General features: G+C 44.5%; 1 protein-coding gene across 5 annotated transcripts in view; it reads right to left on the bottom strand.

Annotated features, from left to right (window-relative positions):
- The window catches only part of CACNB4 (calcium voltage-gated channel auxiliary subunit beta 4), a 1,461,524-nt gene that overhangs the window by 389,301 nt on the left and 1,051,506 nt on the right, over positions 1-20,717 (bottom strand). The window lies entirely within an intron of this gene.

Raw genomic sequence — 20,717 nt, 5'->3', positions numbered from 1 at the left:
TTAGGCATCTGGGCGCTTGTGCTTAAGAATACGGTTACATTGCAAAAACCTGATTATAAAGTTACATTGCTCATTAAAAGTATAGTATCTATACATGCTTGTTCAATTGCATTCCCACAAGTGGTTACAGTTACATTTCAAGCTTAGTCCATTTCATTACATTCTTACATTTACAGAATACACTTTCCTAGTTCCACTGTGCAAGCCTTGCCTGCAGAGTATGGACAAGAGCTAAGCAGGGGTACCTAGTCCTCAATGGTGGACTTGGGTTGTCTTGGTTGAAGCAAGGTTTTAAGTTTTCTACGGAAGAACCATAGTGAAGGGTCTGTCCTTAACTTCGAAGGCATGGCATTCCAGTCATTAGCTGCGATAACAGGGAAGTTGGAGCCCCCTGCTTTTTGTTTGTCAGTAGTCAGTATATATATGCCAGTCTTCGCCCTGAAATCTGCATAAAACTTCGCAATAATGTTTGGCAGACTAGTAGTAAATATCAGAAACATCAGGCACAAATTTGCCCAATGGTTCAAAAGTTCTGACGCACTGGAAAAAAATATGTTTTGGCCTTTTGCATTGTTTTTTCCATAGGGAAGAATGCACAGTTTGAGCTCACGTTCACATCCGGAACTGTTGAACTGATTTTAACATCTTTTACAATTCATTCTAAATCGGGGTGTACCCTGGGCACAAAATGTTAAAATATCCCTGATAAAGCCATGCAGGGGTTGACGTTTTACAGCACTAAACATCCACCCTTTTTTCTTGCAAGCATTTCCAGAATGCTCAGGAGCGTCGTTGACATTTTATGTTCTGGAAATGGCATAGGAAGTAAAGTAAGGTAATGTTTTACCTTTGCTGTAGTGGGAGGAGGAAAGATGAGGGAGAGTCTCAAGGATTGGGGGTTTGGGTGGCCCAGAAAGTATTTTTATTTTTAAAATGTTCCCTGTGCTTGCAAGGAATGTTTATGCGAATTTCCAAATCGATTAAAGGAAGGTGGGCTAAAATATATGTGAGTCAAAACCATCAAAATGTACTGTGTGTGGTCAGGAACACATTACATAAATTTAAAGAGCAATTCATGTGTAAGAAAAACGTGACAAATAAGGAGCGTGGATTGCTTTCTCAAAAAAAAGCAAAATGTTGCCCACAGGGGTGCTAGGTGTGTGCGCAAATACGTTAAAACAATTTAACGGCAGTGAGGTTTTGTTGATAGCTTTACTTTTAAGACGTGTGCATCACAAGTGTCATAATATGATGTGTCAGGTGTGTGCACTCACTCGTTTGTGATGAGATGAGAAATGTACAGACATGCAGGACCCAGTAGAAGCAGAAATTGTGGAAGATACACTGTGAGAACCCTTGACATTCAGAGGAAAACATGTAAAGCTATGTAAAGTCCTGGCTTAATGCAAAACAACACCAGGCATTCTGCTGCAAAGAAGAGATAAGCAACCTCCCGTTGCATGGCTGATCAGCACAAAGACGGCATCTGGCAGATATGCATTATACAATGTAATATTATGGAGGGTGTGGGCTGGAGGGCATGAGGGAATTAGAGTTTCTCTCCAATGCAACATGCTCCTCTTATCTGAGTTCATAAATATTGTAGTTGTTAAGTAGCAAAAGAAATGTGATGCCTTAAATCCCCATAAAGATCCTTTGAAAGCATCCCAAACTGAAAAAGTAGAGGCAAACCTGTATTCATTAAAAAAAGGCTTTTAGTTTTTATCTGGGACTCGCTTAGAGTTAAAATTACAGTTGCTATACCTGTGCTCTATCACCTGGATAATATAGTGGATTAACATCAGCGAATTATCTGATAGACAGATTATTTCAAATGTAATGTCCAACACCGGTGGGGAAGTATGGGTTCATTACAGGAGTCAGAAGAAAGGCAGAGCTTTGTTGTTAGTGGGGATTAAGGCTCTCCGGCATTCTGTAGCATGATATTTTTGTTTTTGATGAATATATCAGCGCTGCTCTATCCTTAGATGTACTAAACTGTGCATTTTCATATTATTGGGTTGGGACCACAGTTAAAATCAGCCCATTCTATATATGCACCACCCCGCAATGTTTTTTTTTGTCAGCAGTTTCATAGATTGCACTTGGGTCATCCAAAAAGGATGGATTTTTTATTTTAGCTGAAATTCCTGCAGCAGTGCTGAATAAACCTGAAGGCAAATTGTAATCCAATATCCTTACCTGTCAACCACACTGCTTAGCAGAGTAATTAATGGATTTAAATAAGGATCGCCATTCCTCAACTTGTAATTTTTTGAGCTGCACATCTAATATCTTTAGAACCCAATTATGTTAGGACACTACGATATATGTGTTTCTTGCAGAAAACAGATGGGAAGTTGGGACTACCTCGTACGTTGAAACACCTGTATCCCGCCCCACAACCCATGGCATTCACGTTCCAGCTGCTTAGCCAGTGCTGCACTGCACATTGTTTTAGCAGAAAGAGATAGAACATACCACTGGGAATGAAGGCAGCTGCATTGGCGAGCATCCCTTCCATTCCGACATCTCTGTACCTCTAATGTTAGCTGTATCTGCCCCACCACATTCCTTTCCCAGACCATTCTGCCCCTGGGCTGCTCTTGCTGCCCATAGTACTGTGACTCCGCAGCGATGGGACAGGTGCCCGGGTTTCCTCGGTGCTCTTTTGGTATTTCACTCAATGTATACTTCAAAACTAAAACATTGAGCTTGAGTCATTCACTTTCAATTGCGATTTGAATTCTCATACAATTTGCACAGTTACTCATGGAACAGTAGCAGTGGCACATAGGAATCACTCCTAAGATCATTACATTGGGCCTCATTATGAGTGTGGCGGTCTGGAAACTAGGGTGCCGATAAGCTCACCGGCACCCTTGTTTCCGGACCGCCACACTACGGGTTTGGCTGCCGGGGCCGCTGAGCAACGGCCCCGGTAGGCAGACTCATCACGGAAGCATCAGCACCATTAGTAACGGTGCTGATGCTTCTGTGAACCCATTCCCATGGTGTCCTATGGGACTCCACGGGGATGGGGACTAACATTTTACGGCACCCAACTTCCCGGACCGCCGGGACTTGTAATGTCCTGGTGGTACCGGGAAGCTAGATGCCGGTAAAATGTTACGAGTCCGGCGGCAATCCGCCAGACTCATAATAAGACCCATAGTCTACTTCAACCGAGGACACCTTTTTCCTCCTACCCAGAGATCACAATTACTGAATCATTAACAAGAAAGGGTGTGGGTGGGATAAAGCATAACACTGTTAATGCAAATTTAAACCTGTGTTATTTGTCATGTTTAATTTGTTTCCTTTCTATCTTCCTTTATCACACTCTCTTCCTTGTTATGGGAATATCTATGGGATACAATTTGAAACGCCTAAAGTAAATCCAGTACATTGTTGGTAGTTTATTTCATATCCTACATCATATCCAGCTCTTATGGATGTTAGATAATTAATCTATTATATTCCTGTCTGTTGTCACAGTTACAGTCTGATTCTTCCACTTCACTTTCAGGGCTATTTATTTCAAATATTGTACTTCTGCGCTATAAGGACACAGAAAAATGCTTTTCTTCAATTGTCATCTATTTGTAGAAGCCTCCAGCGGGTCATTGGGTAAAATGGAATAAGAAAAAACACCACATTTATAACCAGAAAAAGCTCACAAAAACTATAGTATCTATGTACAGGTTTTATTTTTTAGGTGGGCAGCATTTCATATCTATGAAATTCCCCAACACTGGAACTCCTTACCTCTGTCTATCTGCTCTATCCCCATCTACAACTCCTTGCGCACCTCCTCTTCTTCACTCCCCCGTTGACCTTCTACCATCTCTCCTCTCCATCTCCCTGTCCCTCATACCTTCCCTTTGCCTCCCTTCTCACATCCACTTGACCTTCTATCACATATTTGACTTCATTGATCCTCTTCCCTTTACTACCTCTTCTCCCTTCCTTCTCTCCTTCCCTCACCTCCACTCTCCAAGGAAACTGTTCTACATATTGAATCGATGTTTTGTCTCATGATTGTTAACTTGCTTCTTCCATTATTGTACCTTGTTTTTATATTGTAAAGCGCTTTGGATTAAAGCGCTATATAAACTAAATAAACATAAACATATACTATTGTTGTTAAAAGGGGATTTCTTGTCATAATAGGTTTTTGGGTGATTCTTAGGGAAATCCACTGAATTTCACAGAATGCAGTCTCTGACCACTCTTGGTCTCACAATATAATTTCCCTACTTTTCCCAGAATGCAGTTTCTGGGCTCTTTCATACTCATTTTCTTTTGGACGTTTTGGTACTTTCACTGTGTTTCTCACAGGTTTCATTGGTCTACTGGTCTCTGGCTCCTTTTTATTCCCCAACATTGTTTGGTTTTGACCTCCCGCCACAGGGCGTAGGGAAGGGAGGTGCCATTTTCCTATGGCGCTCTCTGTTCTCCTGCTTTATCAAGGAGGGCTGAACGCATTTCTGGTTCCATCAATTGCTGCATGCATTAGGTACGTCTCTTGTTAATATTTGTTATGCCTGTATGTGCACTTTGTAAAATACTCCCTCCTTTCACTTCAACATCTCTCAATTATCAACAGGAACGGGAAGCCAGGCAAAGTTTAGGGTTTCCTTTCTTTTGGAATAATATCACCGCTTCCAGTTCATATCCTTCCTCCGGCCAATTCTCAAAAGGCTCTGGATCATCTTTCCAGTCATGCTCGCCAATATCCTTACTTTATTTCTTCAGGGAAGTATCTGCACTGGTTTTACTTTGTGTCTCATATTTCTGTATGATCATTAGTTTTTTTTTTTTTAAATAAATATTTTTATTTTATTTTGAAGCCAATCAAACACACTACAACTGTTTCAAAACATAAAAAGCATCATTAGACCAACACATTTTCATTCGAACTCCCCAACTCCCCCCCCCCTTTGAACTAGAGCCGGTTCTCACATGTTATTTACAGGAGCATCATCGGGTAGCACAATACTTAAGCAGTCATCATCCGAGTCCTCCGTTCCGTTGTTACCCTGGTGAGGGTTTGCCATAGAGGCCACCAATTGCCGCCAGGCCAGCAAGGGCCCTACTTCCTCCTCGCCCCCCTTTGTGACCGCTTCAAACCAGACTACAGATTCAGCTTCCACCCACCTCAAGAGGTCCGCCCACCATAGCTCCACACTAGGTCTGTGGGCCGCCTTCCAGCCCATGGCAATCCTGCGCTTGGCCAAAACACAAGCCAAGTCCTTCATCTTGCTTATGTGTTTTGAATGTCGGGGTCTAGGAAAAAACCCAAGCATGCATGACCAGGCCGATTCCACATCCAGCACCACCCCCCTACCAGCCAGTTTCGTCTTAACCTCATCCCAAAATCTGTGCACTTCCGGGCAAGCCCAAAACATGTGTAGCAGTCCCGCATTCACCTCCCCACACCTGGGGCATTGCTGCGTAGCTGGTCCCCCAAACTTCGCAATCTTCCCGGGAGTCAGATAGGCCCTGTGGGTAAAGTACAATTGAAGTTGTTGGAATCTCGCATTACGGGACACCTTTTTATGGTACCTCTGGGCCCATTTGTGAGGAAGGGAGGAGGAGGCACTACTATAAGTTACTTATACGCTTCTATTATTTACAGATGACGGAAATATCCGTATGTTGTTTATTTATAGTGTTGTTCAGATTTCAGGTGCACCAGGGCGAATGTCACGGGGCCACTCGGAACTTGGTAAAGGAACTGGGAAAAAAGAGGCATGTATCTAACTACCTGCCAACCCTTAGTGGACTCCCAAGGGAATATAATCCCAAAAAGTATCAATGTTGCAGGCTCGTGAGCTCTAGTGGAACATCTCACTGCTTGCGGTTCTAAATTTAGCTGAGAGTATCGATTTCTTTTTTCTAGGTTTTATAAGTTAGTTGGGTAAATAAGGTGGATAGATGTGTAATCGCTGTTTAACAGTTAGATTGCCAAGCAGTTATGTCTTCCTATTTCAATTCATTTCACAAAGTTTCACGATGTGTATATTGGTTCTTTGATGTAAGACAATACAACTTTAAGAAAAGTAAAAAGACCCCTCATGGGTTGTTTTAATCAAAAGATTTATAAGATTTTTCTTTCAAAATCTATCAAAATCTATAATTTGTACAATTTACGAAACCTTATTCCTAGATACACTCTAAACCATAAGATTCTTTTTTTGTATACATGAATTCACAAAATCCTTTTTGGGTAACAACAAAGAATGAAATTAAACAATTTTCCTGGTTAAAGTCACTAAACCAAAATAGTATCAAGTTTTGTAAATATGTTGCCAACGCGTTTCGGACTTTTCTGACAGTCCATCTTCAGGGCTAATGATACTACTTCTTCCAATAATACATATGTTCTTGGATTCAATTCCTACGGTAAAAACATAGATAGTATTTCACTATAAGTGTTTCAACACTTTTTCAAAAATAGAAAACTTAACAGCAAAAGATTCTGACTTGAAATGTTACATTTCAGACAATATAAAACGTTTCTCTTAACGCACCTTCTTCTAATGCCACTGGCACCTTGCTTCCTGTTTCTTGGAAAACCTCTTGTTGATAGGTATAGCTGCACCTAATCTGCTCTGTATAAGGACGCTCCTACTTCATGGAATTTATCTTCTAAACAAGTTTCTAAAGAAAACAACAGAAAGAGAGTAGTGGTGTGCTTAGTGTGTTAATCACTAGAGAGTGTTTATAAGTTTACTGGGTAAACCGCTAAGTTTGGGGAGGTAAAAACCGGAGATTCCCTCTCCCCCATGCTATAGGTCTGGCTTTATCAAACAACCCAGATAGGTAGTCTGGCTGTAGTATGCTAATCAGACTAAATTCAGTCTGGCCTCTTGAAACCTCCACAAAATGTATGTGGTGTAATGGTTCATAGTCCAAAATTCTGCCCGTTAAGTACGCATTGATTGCTATAGGTCTGACTGTATCATGCAACCCAGAGGAGTAGTCTGGCTGTAAGCTACTAGTCAGACTTAATCTCCACAAAATGTATGTAGAGTAATGGTTCCTAATCCAAAATTCTGCCCGTTAAGTTCGTCTTGAACCTATCTCTCACCTTAGCTCACGGCATGCGTGTGTCTTCGGAAGTCCTAAGGTCCACGGAGCATCGATCGCGGTTCTCCAGTCCCTAGCGTGTTTCCTATTTACTGTTTTATGTGTTGTTAAGGGAATCAGTGCGCATGCCCGCGAGCGGGCTGGACCGCCTATTACTAGCGCATGCGCATAGTGGTGATCTGTTCCCATAGTGTGTACATTAGCGCGTGAGCAGACTGGACCGCTACATTACCGCGCAGGCGTACATGTGGGAACTGACTAGCGTCTCGTCGGGCATGCGCGGGTGTGTAGTGTGAAACCAATGCTGCGTCAACGTTCTACGTGTCCCATCGCAGCATGGTTCTGATACACTATACCCTCACGCATGTGTGTGTACATTTCTTACGTTCCTCAGGAGAGGACTGCTCCGTATATTTGAGTGCTGACCAATGTCACGTGAAGTTACATGTCATATCTAATTAAAGTAAGAAGGTATAATATGTTGATGGATCCTGTTAACTTGAGACAATTAATGTTACAAAAAGTCCTAATAGGGAAATGTATCTTAGTGGTACAGCATGAATGGACGGGGAGTAGCGCAGATCACTGATCTGCTTCGGTCCCCTTGTGCTCCATGCTGTGGCTAAAAAATGGCGTTTGGTATTGGTAGTTCTGCTAAAAAAATGAGAGATTCTATTCAAAGTGGCATAATCAGTTCAAAATAGTGTTGCCTACTGTAGTACATGGTTTTATACGGATTTTACTAAAGTGAAAGTCCACCAGCTTTAGCTCCTGCATCTTTACTACAAGAAAGATCTATTGTTTAGCACCTAATGAGTTGATCCCTGCCAATTTGATGGCTCACATTCTAAAGTGGCAACTTGTGTGCCACAGTTTCATATTTTGTTACCTCTAACCAAGGATAGTTCCTTTCAATTCGACTCAAAGCATTTTTAGACATATGCATCAGTTTTTTCACCGTATGATTCCAGGCTAATAGTACATTCGTATTTATAGTGAGGTTGCCATATCCAATGTCAGGTGCTAAGTACTGGTATGGTTGAAAGAAACACCATTTGTACATTTTTCTTGTATTAAGTCAAATTCCACTTTTCCATATGGTCCAACATCCCTGAATGCAAGATGTTTTGAACATGTGCTTTGGACAATTGGTTTTACGTAAACAGGTGTTAAAAAAGCAGGTGTCGGAAGATAGGATAAAGTGTGTTTAACAGAAGAGACATTTGCATATTTCCTAGTATAACCCAAGTTTTGCATGTACATAAATTTAAACATAACACATCAAATCAAACTCTACGTTCATGCCTCTGGGGCTAAGGCAGTCAAGGGTGTCAATCCATATTATCTCCCTCTGATGGAGAGTCCTTAAAATGTCTCCGCCTTTCGGGCCAAGTTTTACATGTTCAAGTATTACACATTTCATTTGAGCTACCGAATGTCTAGCTTGTAAGAAATGTATTGCAACGGGAGATTTTTGACTTTTAGTTCTGATATTGGATTTGTGCTCGGACCATCTGATTTTAACTTGGTGGTCATGCCTACATAAAATAGGCCACAGGGACACTTGAGTCCATAAATGACATTTGATGCATCGCATGTGCATGAGTGTTTCAAAGGAATAGGTTTTCCTGTGTGTGGGTGGCTGATGGTATTGCCTTTTAGTATGTTGCCGCAATGCTGGCAATTGTGGCAAGAGACAGTGCCCTTGAATGTTGTTTTCTCGGTTCCCATGGTGGTTAAGTCTGCTCTAACCAGGCTGTTACGTAAGGATTTGTTGTTCCTGTAGGCGAACGTGGGAACCTCTGGAAAAAGTTGTAGCAGTTTCGGATCCATGGCACCATGCTACGCCAATATATTCATGTTCTACCTAGAATATGAAAACGTCTTAACCCCCCCAAGGTGGTCCCGACATCTCTCACTCTACACACGTTACATTGACGACATTTTCGGAATTTGGACGGGTCCAGTGGACGAATTGGAACAATTTTTTACCATGATGAACCTGATGAACCCCAGAATTAAGATTACATCAGTTACCAGTGTTTCCAGAATACACTTCCTGGACGTTGAAATTTACGCAAAAGAGGGAAAACTAGAAACACGGATCTTCACAAAGGAGACGGACAGGAACAGCTTATTACTAGCGACAAGTTTTCATCCCCAAAGAACGCTGGATAGCGTATCGTTGAGCCAATTTTTACGATACAGGCGAAACATCTCGGAAATGTCAGAATTTACCAGACAATCTTCAACTTTACAAACGAAGTTTATTGAAAGAGGATATGACAGAAACTTAATTTCTGAAATTCAAGACAAAGTAAACTTGATTCAAAGGGATACCCTACTTACTCCCAAAACCAACCAAGACCAACAGAAACTAGTATATGTCACGACATATTCCACCCAGAGCAAGAGGATCAAAAGAATTTTCCAGAAACACTGGCACTTGCTGCAAATGGATCCGAAACGGCTACAACTTTTTCCAGTTCGCCTACAGGAACAACAAATCCTTACGTAACAGCCTGGTTAGAGCAGACTTAACCACCATGGGAACCGAGAAAACAACATTCAAGGGCACTGTCCCTTGCCACAATTGCCAGCATTGCGGCAACATACTAAAAGGCAATACCATCAGCCACCCACACACAGGAAAACCTATTCCTTTGAAACACTCATGCACATGCGATGCATCAAATGTCATTTATGGACTCAAGTGTCCCTGTGGCCTATTTTATGTAGGCATGACCACCAGAAAAGTTAAAATCAGATGGTCAGAGCACAAATCCAATATCAGAACTAAAAGTCAAAAATCTCCCGTTGCAATACATTTCTTACAAGCTAGACATTCGATAGCTCAAATGAAATGTGTAATACTTGAACATGTAAAACTTGGCCCGAGAGGCGGAGACATTTTAAGGACTCTCCATCAGTGGGAGATAATATGGATTGACACCCTTGACTGCCTTAGCCCCAGAGGCATGAACATAGAGTTCGATTTGATGTGTTATGTTTAAATTTATGTACATGCAAAACTTGGGTTATACTAGGAAATATGCAAATGTCTCTTCTGTTGAACACACTTTATCCTATCTTCCGACACCTGCTTTTTTAACACCTGTTTACGTAAAACCAATTGTCCAAAGCACATGTTCAAAACATCTTGCATTCAGGGATGTTGGACTATATGGAAAAGCGGAATTTGACTTAATACAAGAAAAATGTACAAATGGTGTTTCTTTCAACCATACCAGTACTTAGCACCTGACATTGGATGTGGCAACCTCACTATAAATACGAATGTACTATTAGCCTGGAATCATATGGTGAAAAAACTGATGCATATGTCTAAAAATGCTTTGAGTCGAATTGAAAGGAACTATCCTTGGTTAGAGGTAACAAAATATGAAACTGTGGCACACAAGTTGCCACTTTAGAATGTGAGCCATCGAATTGGCAGGGATCAACTCATTAGGTGCTAAACAATAGATCTTTCTTGTAGTAAAGATGCAGGAGCTAAAGCTGGTGGACTTTCACTTTAGTAAAATCCGTATAAAACCATGTACTACAGTAGGCAACACTATTTTGAACTGATTATGCCACTTTGAATAGAATCTCTCATTTTTTGAGCAGAACTCCCAATACCAAACGCCATTTTTTAGCCACAGCATGGAGCACAAGGGGCCCCAAGCAGATCAGTGATCTGCGCTACTCCCCATCTATTCATGCTGTACCACTAAGGTACATTTCCCTATTAGGACTTTTTGTAACATTAATAGTCTCAAGTTAACAGGATCCATCAACATATTATACCTTCTTACTTTAATTAGATACGACATGTAACTTCACGTGACATTGGTCAGCACTCAAATATACGGAGCAGTCCTCTCCTGAGGAACGTAAGAAATGTACACACGCATGCGCGAGGGTATAGTGTATCAGAACCATGCTGCGATGGGACACGTAGAACGTTGACGCAGCATTGGTTTCACACTACACACCCGCGCATGCCCGACGAGACGCTAGTCAGTTCCCACATGTACGCCTGTGCGGTAATGTAGCGGTCCAGTCTGCTCACGCGCTAATGTACACACTATGGGAACAGATCACCACTATGCGCATGCGCTAGTAATAAGCGGTCCAGCCCGCTCGCGGGCATGCGCACTGATTCCCTTAACAACACATAAAACAGTAACTAGGAAACACGCTAGGGACCGGAGAACCGCGATCGATGCTCCGTGGACCTTAGGACTTCCGAAGACACACGCATGCCGTGAGCTAAGGTGAGAGATAGGTTCAAGACGAACTTAACGGGCAGAATTTTGGATTAGGAACCATTACTCTACATAAATTTTGTGGAGATTTAGTCTGACTAGTAGCTTACAGCCAGACTACTCCTCTGGGTTGCATGATACAGTCAGACCTATAGCAATCAATGCGTACTTAACGGGCAGAATTTTGGACTATGAACCATTACACCACATACATTTTGTGGAGGTTTCAAGAGGCCAGACTGAATTTAGTCTGACTAGCATACTACAGCCAGACTACCTATCTGGGTTGTTTGATAAAGCCAGACCTATAGCATGGGGGAGAGGGAATCTCCGGTTTTTACCTCCCCAAACTTAGCGGTTTACCCAGTAAACTTATAAACACACTCTAGTGATTAACACACTAAGCACACCACTATTTTCTTTCTGTTGTTTTCTTTAGAAACTTGTTTAGAAGAAAAATTCCATGAAGTAGGAGCGTCCTTATACAGAGCAGATTAGCTGCAGCTATACCTATCAACAAGAGGTTTTCCAAGAATCAGGAAGCAAGGTGCCAGTGGCATTAGAAGAAGGTGCGTTAAGAGAAACGTTTTATATTGTCTGAAATGTAACATTTCAAGTCAGAATCTTTTGCTGTTAAGTTTTCTATTTTTGAAAAAGTGTTGAAACACTTATAGTGAAATACTATCTATGTTTTTACCGTAGGAATTGAATCCAAGAACATATGTATTATTGGAAGAAGTAGTATCATTAGCCCTGAAGATGGACTGTCAGAAAAGTCCGAAACGCGTTGGCAACATATTTACAAAACTTGATACTATTTTGGTTTGGTGACTTTAACCAGGAAAATTGTTTGATTTCATTCTTTGTTGTTACCCAAAAAGGATTTTGTGAATTCATGTATACAAAAAAAGAATCTTATGGTTTAGAGTGTATCTAGGAATAAGGTTTCGTAAATTGTACAAATTATAGATTTTGATAGATTTTGAAAGAAAAATCTTATATATCTTTTGATTAAAACAACCCATGAGGGGTATTTTTACTTTTCTTAAAGTTGTATTGTCTTACATCAAAGAATCAATATACACATTGTGAAACTTTGTGAAATGAATTGAAATAGGAAGACATAACTGCTTGGCAATCTAACTGTTAAACAGCGATTACACACCTATCCACCTTATTTACCCAACTAACTTATAAAACCTAGAAAAAAGAAATCGATACTCTCAGCTAAATTTAGAACCGCAAGCAGTGAGATGTTCCACTAGAGCTCACGAGCCTGCAACATTGATACTTTTTTGGATTATATTCCCTTGGGAGTGCACTAAGGGTTGGCAGGTAGTAATACATGCCTCTTTTTCCCACCTCTGGGCCCATTCCCATTGCCCGTCTGTCATGGGTCCTCCCACCTCCTCTTCCCAATCTTGTCTCAATTGAAGCAACTCCTTCCCTGCCCTTACTCGCAGGAGCTCGTATATCCTCGATATTTCGTGCCCGCCCTCCGATACATCATACATAGTTTCCAGGGAGGCATCAGGGTCTTCCGCTAGCACTGTCTCGGGCCATCTTTCTCTAGTCTTTTTCACAAGCCTAGCGTAGGTTATATATTGGCCACCATGCACCCCCGTCTCTTCCTGCAACCTCTGAAAGTCCAATGCCTCCCCTTCCTGCCATATGTCCCCGAGGGTGGCCAGGCCTACCTGTTCCCAGTATCTATGGACCGATTCAAGTAGTTGAGAGTCGCTCCCGCACAGCGCCGCCAAAGGGGCCTGCTGGGAGTACGGCTCCGAATCCCCCCCAATCTTCCATGTCCTGTGCCAGTTCTCCCAGCCCAGCCTCAGTAGCCGCCCCCTGCCCACCAGTTTGTCTCTGCGCAACCACACCACTTCCATCAGAAAGTATGGGGCTGAGTCTCCACGCAGAAGTCTAGCTTCTGCCGAGTCTTCAGCCGAAAGCCACCTGGCCACATACAGCAGCTTCCCCGCCAGGTAATAGAGTTCAAAATTAGGCAGGCCTATCCCCCCCTTGTCACATGGGTTCTGGAGCTTCCACAGAGCAACCCTATTCCTAGAGTTGCCCCACACGAAACCCCTACACACGCTGTGAAGTTTCGCGAATAGGCTCCTAGGTATCAAAAACGGGACATTCACGAAAAAGTGCAAGAGTCTAGGCAGGACCACCATCTTGAGCAAGGCCACCCTCCCCATCATGGTCAGGGGCAATCTAGACCAAAATACCATGCTGTTCTTGATCCCCTCTATCGTTTTTTCCGTGTTATGCTTGTGTTCTGCCTCGACCCTGTGGTAAATATTTATTCCCAAATACCTAGTATGATCATTAGTTGTTTCACATTAACAAGATCTGTGCCAAAGAGAATGGGTTCAGGTAACTGGGGTATCACTGCTGCTCCCCACGGGACTTGCTGGCCTTCAACCTCCAGGATGACTTCCACTCTATGATACATTTTTAGGCCTGCATGTGCACACGTGATTCCCACCATGGATCCCGTCCGAGACTCCTGTGGTCCCGCTAAATCTGGTGTCATGGCTGTTTATCTGTTGCCTGAGTCCATGTGGGCTTCTGTTTTCTTTACCCAACCTGAATCTGATTGTTCCTTAAAAGGATTGAGGTGTTCTTTGAAGCTCACTGCATCCAGAGCCCTGGTCCTCTCTAGGCTGGACTACGGTAACAGCCTATTTCTAAATCTTCCTGCCTCTACTCTTCACCCGCTACAACATATCCGGAACAGTACTGCAAGACTTGTCCTTGGCCTCAAGCCCAGGGATCTTATCTCTCCAGCCTTGAAATCTCTCCACTTGCTCCCTGTGGCTGTGAGGATCAAGTTCAAGACCCTCTGCATCGCCCACAAGGCTTTCTGAAGCCGGGGACCACACTACATCCAACTTTCTCTACCTAAGCATCTTCTTCCATAGCCCTCTGCTCATCCACCTCCAACTCTCTGAGGGTCAGACGCTTCTCCAGGCAGATAGTGGGGGTAGATCTCTGTGCCCAGCTGGAACCTCCCTCTGGAACAGCCTCCCTGCCTCTCTCAAACTTCAGCAGGACCACTTAAGGTTCCGGAAGCAACTCAAGACCTTCCTTTTCGCTTCCGCTTTCTCTCTCCCTCTCCCTTGCTGATGTTCCTGTCTGCTGTGCATACTGGTTACTTGGCCAACCACTGATCTTACTGGACCAGGCTCCTGCATGACAGGTTGCCCCTGCACTGCTTCCGGGCCTCCCAACCACTTATGGGACTGTATATGCAACCCTACAGTCCCCTGACTCTCTTCACTTCTGCCCCCCCCGCAGTTGCGCGATCTGTATGGCATAGGGCCTAGTAATATCATTGTTTTGTCCTCCTTCTGTTCTCCCTGCCTGGTCTTGTTGCGCCCAGAAACACTTATTTACAGGTGCAATATAAATGACTTATCACATCATATCATTACATTTACTTTTTTATGGGGCCCATCATTCTGAACTAAACTAGTCATAGATACACCTCTGATTGATCAGACTGGCAGTTATATTATAGCTTTTGGCAGGGTGAACGATACCAAGTGACTTGGTCTTGTGGTATTGATTGCAGGTTCCCACAAGGCAAAAGGTTCTTTGATTGGTTGGTGAGGACACCCAATGGAAGAATGGCCCACCACTCTGCAGGAGACACACCACACCAGCCAACTATTGGGTAAGACCTGGGTAATACCTCCCTTGTCTGGGTGTCTGTGTCCTCCATCGTGGGTTTTGCTTTTCCGCACCCGATACTTATCTTCTCCTTTCCCAAGAATAGCACAGACAGCTTTTGTTTTCCACTTGAGATATTTATACTTGGCCTTACGGACTCCCAGACTCAGGGTTGATCTCCCTGACTCTGGTTTCTGGTATACCGTTGACTGCTTCTTATAGATTCAGGTGATGGTGCTCTCTAACCCACATCTGTATCCATGGTGGTAAAGAGTGGAGAAATTGCTCCAGAGCAATCTTCTCCATGATGTTTTATATGGTATTATTGGGTTGTTGGAGCCACTTCACCTCTAGATACTTGACTCTGTAGTAGAACAGATGGGTTGTTTCATCCTCAAGTCTTTAAACATTTGCCTGCACATCTCCTTGTCGAATCGCAATTGCTCCAGCATGCATTTCGTGAAATGTGTATTAGTAGTATCCTGTCAAGTGTTTGCAGCTTGGTATGCCAGTTGCATGACTCATGTTAATAAAAGACTGCTCTAATCGTTCCTCCAGCCAGCTCGCTAGGCAAGTTAGTCTCGGAAAGTTTAATACAAAAGAAATCATCTCCAGCAGGATACTTCTGCTGCACTGAGATGGGAACTGTTGGATGAACTGCAGCCGAGATGATAACAGCCCGCAACTGCGGCTAAGTGGCTAGATGGGTTGCTTCTGATGTAATCTATCATTCCCTTGTAAGCACACTGATTGCTTGAAGGCTTTGATCAGTTCGCTCCGTGCTGGTCTGCCGTCAGTCTACCCTCATCTGCCTCTTTAGTGGTAAGAGTTTGGTGGACCGAAACATTGCCATTTCACTGTGTCTTGACGGAAGCCTCCATGATGGCAGGTCATCCTTGCTGTGCTAGACATGTAAATGTAGGTGGTCGCAAGAGTCAAGCATTTTCAGGAGTGGCTGCCAAACAACTTCCCACTTTATTCCTCTTCTCTGGGTAGACGAATCATCAAGACCTGATCATTCGCACTTAACACATTGAATATGGAGAACCAACGAAAGAAGTTCACCAACTGTCGTTATTCTATTTACGGCTTTTTTTGTTTTACTGTTAGAACCACATTTCTTTATATCGTGGCCAGAACAGCCTTTCTTGTCATTAAATAATGCCTCTTCGTGATTCTTTATGTGGTGCAATGTTAGTCTTCAATGTCTCTCACAATCTCTTCTGGATGCTTGGTATTTTCACTTTGTTTCCCAAGAATGCAGCGTCAGGACTCTCTTTCTTGTGCTATAGACACTTTCACTTTCACTTTGTTTCCCAAGAATGCAGCGTCAGGACTCTCTTTCTTGTGCTATAGACACTTTCACTTTGTTTTCCAAGAATGCAGCGTCAGGACTCTCTTGTGCTATAGACACTTTCACTTTCACTTTGTTTTCCAAGAATGCAGCGTCAAGGTACTTTTTCGCCCACGAGCTTTTATGGATACTTCGGCTAACACAGTCTTTCTTGGACACATTGGTACTTTGACTGCAATGCCCGGATTCTGCGTCTCTGCTTTCTTTTCCTCGCAACCTTTAAAAGACACTCTGTTAACTACGTTTCCCAATTTGCAGCGGCGGCCCAAGCCTTGTGCTTATACCTCCCTGGTCTATTTTCCACTTGGCTTTGTCTTTGTACTTATTCTCGTCCCCTCTCAGATTTTCTCGCAGACTTCCCAAGCCGGTGGCTTCTCTGACTTCACACAGCACAACATTCTCCTCTCCAGACACCAGTCACGTCTCTCCAGCTCCCAAAGTATCTTTCATGGATCGGATTGGTTGCGTCGCCAAGTGTCCTCTACTCCACCGGTGATGGTGCCTCCTGGAGTCCTGGATTCTTTGCCGATATCCGGGTAGGGGGTCTTGGTCTCAGAACCCCTCTGCCCATCCGGGCTCTCTGGTACCATACCACCTGTGTCCAGCAACATCTGAGAACTTCCTGCTCACAGCGCTCTCTAGCCCCTTTTATCCCCAGACTGAAACTCGCAGTCACAGGCATATGGCACTTCTTTCTGTCAAGTTACCATCATACTCACAAAGCTCCTCTACACAGCTGCAATTTCAAGTATCCCCATCCCTCCTACCCCTCCTTTGCCTTTCTTGGCTTCTCATGGCATTCTGTGCTCCCTTGCCTTCTTCACACTGGTGTCGCTCTTCAGCTCCCACACTTTCCTCCTCGCTTCTCTGGCCTTTTAGAGAGGCTTTCCTGAATGAGGTTCTCTTTTCCGTACTTTCTAATTCTCCTGCCATAATGCTAGAATATTTGGGCTCTGACACCAGTCAGGTGTCCCGTTCACCTCCCGCAGTTATTTTGAAATGATAAAAGGCCTGGCCTCCATCCTTGCGTTGGTGTAAGCTTCCCCACGTATCAGTTCCTGGTTGTCCTGCTGCAAGCTCTGGTTTTGGCACCCAGAGCCATATCTGCTTTCTCTGTGACATTTTTATCTTACCTGTCTGCGGATGTCAAATCACTGGTGCAGCCATGATTCGTTTGTGAGGAGGGCACTGCTTGTGCCCTCCACAGATTATTCCTTCACACTGCTGACTGGCTGTACCACCAGTGGTGTCGCCAGGAATCAAATTTAGGAGGGGCACAGAGGGGGGCCAAAGAGAAAAGTAGGGGGGCACAGACAAAAGTAGGGGGAGAACATGGTCACTACTCGTCTTAGGTAAGGAGGGTACAAAGGGGGGCACAGGGTTTGAAAGGGGGGGACCGGCGCCCCCAAGCCCACCCCTAGCGACACCACTGTGTACCAGGTGTTGATTATCCTTCCCCCGGTGGCTACCCGCTCTGACGGAAATGTCCCTGCTGGCTCCTGATTTCCATCACAGCAATTATTTAAGATGATAAAATCCTTTTGGATGATGTTGTGCTTTGCTCCTCAATCCTCACAGGCTGTAACCCTAGAAACCCTTGAGTCTCCTATGACAGCACCATTGCCCAAGACCATAGCTTAAGGGTCAGTAGTCATTACTTTCTTGCATCTACATATAGGCACTAGGGATGAGGAAGTGGCCACGCCATACAGGTGCAATCCTCTCTTCAGAGTGATGCCGCATCACTTAAATAAGAAGATGGCGGTGAAGATGGAAGGGGAGCTCTGCAGCAGCTGCACTATCCTGCCTCCAAGCAGCTCGCAGCTCCAGCTGGAATGCCTTGGTAAGCCAGCTTTCTTGGGCTGCACAGACCCTTTTGGCATTGACATCACAGCCCTCAACAAAGGTAGGTAATGCTTTTTTTTAAAAAACTTTTATTTATTTGGCTTGGCAACACAAGAACAGGCGAGTAGCATACAAGACAAATACAATCAGAGCAGTGCATGTGAAACAGATATATAATGTAGACACAAAACCAGCATGTACACTTCCGGGGTACAACAGAGGTGGGAACGGGGCAGAGGAGGAGCTATTCAGGTGGCGGGGGGGTGGCAGAGGGAGAGGGTCAGAGATGCAGTGTTAGAAGGAGTGTCGGAGGGAGACATGTATGACCGAAACTTTGACCAAACGTCTCTGGGTCTTGAGTGGGCTGGCTGTTGTACGGCCCATGATTCTTCGATGTCTGAGGCCCACGTGACCGCCCTGAGCCATTGTGTGTGGGTAGGTGTGGTAGGCCGAAGCCAGCAAAGTAGCATGGAGCGTACTGCGAGTAGCATGCACAGGCCAGCTAGTTTTTTGGAGTCTCGGTGGAGTTCAGGGAATTCATGGAAGAGACATTTAGACATTTCATAGGAGACGGCGTGATGGGAACTTCGAAAATATCTGAGATGGTTGATCACACTGCACTCCAGTATTGGGTGAGGCGCAGGCAGGACCAGAGCATGTGGATATAACCAGCGCTATCACAGCCGCACCTAGGGCAGCCAGTGGAGAGGTCGTTTGAAATATGGTGCAGTCTGTTCGGGGTGTAGTGGTATCTATGATGTACGTTGAATTGGATCAGCTTGAAGCGGGAATTGAAAGATACCCCATGAATGCAAGCACACATACGGGCACACGGCTCGTCAGTCATTTCCAGCCTGAGGTCGTTCTCCCAGGCTTGCCTTAGTTTGGTGAATGGCAGGGTAGAGCTGGAGTGCACTAGAGTATAGAGTCTGGAAACTTTACCCCTCATGAGAGAGGGAGAGGTTAACTCCGTGACTATGAGCTCGTCTGGTGGTATTGCCGGGAAGCTGGGGTATTTGTGTTTAAGGGTTTTCCAGAGGGAAGAGTACTGTAGCCAAACAGATGGTCTCAGCCTCAGGGATAATGGGAGATTCAGGGCACTCAATGAAGTTGCCCTGTTCAAAGACGTCACAGAGCAGTTCGAAACCAGCCTCTGCCCATCGGCGAACAATAAGGAGAGGTACGTGCGGGACTCCCGGGAGGAAGTTCCAAAGTGGTAGGTTGCCATGAAATGGGTGGGCGATTCCTAGTAGTTTCCAAGTCTTTGATAGGGCCAATGACGTACAGGTCGCCGAGTCGAGAGACCCCAATGCCCTCGGCATGGGTGCGACAATCGGGGAGCAGATATCACAGTCGCTGACCAATAGCCTCTCGAGTCTGACGTGGGGTGGGGGGTCAGATGCGTTGAACCAGTATGATGTGTATTGGAGTTGTGCAACTAGCCAGTACTTGAGGAAATCGGGTGCGCCGAAGCCGCCAACCTTCATTGGGGTCACCAAGGTTTTGAGTTTAAGGCGGACCGCACCGGCGTGCCAAAGAAAGGAGTTGAGGATACGAGTCAACGCCGGAAAGAACCCGTCGCCCGGCCATTGAGGGATGTTGGTGAACCTGTAAGAAGCTGGGTTAGCACCACCATCTTCAGCACTCCTATCCTGCCTGCAAGTGAGATCGGGAGTTTACCCCAGCCCAGTGTCTTTGTGGTAAGGCTTGTAAGATATTTTTGGTAGTTCTCCTCGAACACATGTTCGCAGTGACGGGAAACCACTATGCCTAGGTAGGTGAAATTTGATTGGGCCCATGTGAATCCTAGGGTATCGGGAGGGTGGCGTGTGCAGGCAGTGAGCGGGAAAAGGGTGGATTTAGAGCAATTCACTCTGAGGCCAGAAATACGCCCAAAATGGATGGTATCTTCCAGTATCGGAAGTTGGTATCAGTAGAGCGAATGAAGAGAAGGCCATCATCAGCATATAGGGACACTATGTCTGACTGACCAGCAGTACGTAGGCCCCTGTGTGCGTGGGATTGGCAGAGCATGTCTGCATAAGGTTCCATAGTGATGGCGAAGACTAGGGGGGAGAAGGGGCAGCCCTGTCTCGTTCCCCTAGCTATTTGAAAGAGGGGGAGCATCAGTCTTCAGTGCGGACCTTAGCTACTGGACCAGAGTACAGCAGCTTGACCCAGAAGAGGAAACAAGGGCCAAATTTGCATTTTTCAGAACCTGCCAGAGATACTTCCACGAGACCGAGTCGAAAGCTTTTTCGCGGCTACTGCGTGGGTGTTTGGGTTAATTCTGCTGATAATGTTAAAGAGGCGTCTCAGGTTCAGAGAGGTAGAACGTCCCGGGATAAATCCCGCCTGATCCGGATGAATAATGTGTGGCATGTAGGGGACAAGGCATAGGGCTAGGAGTTTGGCGTACATTTTACATCACTGTTGATGAGGGAAAGTGGGCAGTAGTCGCTGCATTGTGT

The sequence above is a fragment of the Ambystoma mexicanum genome, chromosome 9 (genome assembly GCF_040938575.1).
Source record: "Ambystoma mexicanum isolate Mex_15411 chromosome 9, UKY_AmexF1_1, whole genome shotgun sequence".
In the NCBI taxonomy this organism is placed as follows: Eukaryota; Metazoa; Chordata; class Amphibia; order Caudata; family Ambystomatidae; genus Ambystoma; species Ambystoma mexicanum.
This window is presented reverse-complemented; position numbering and strand designations above follow the sequence as displayed.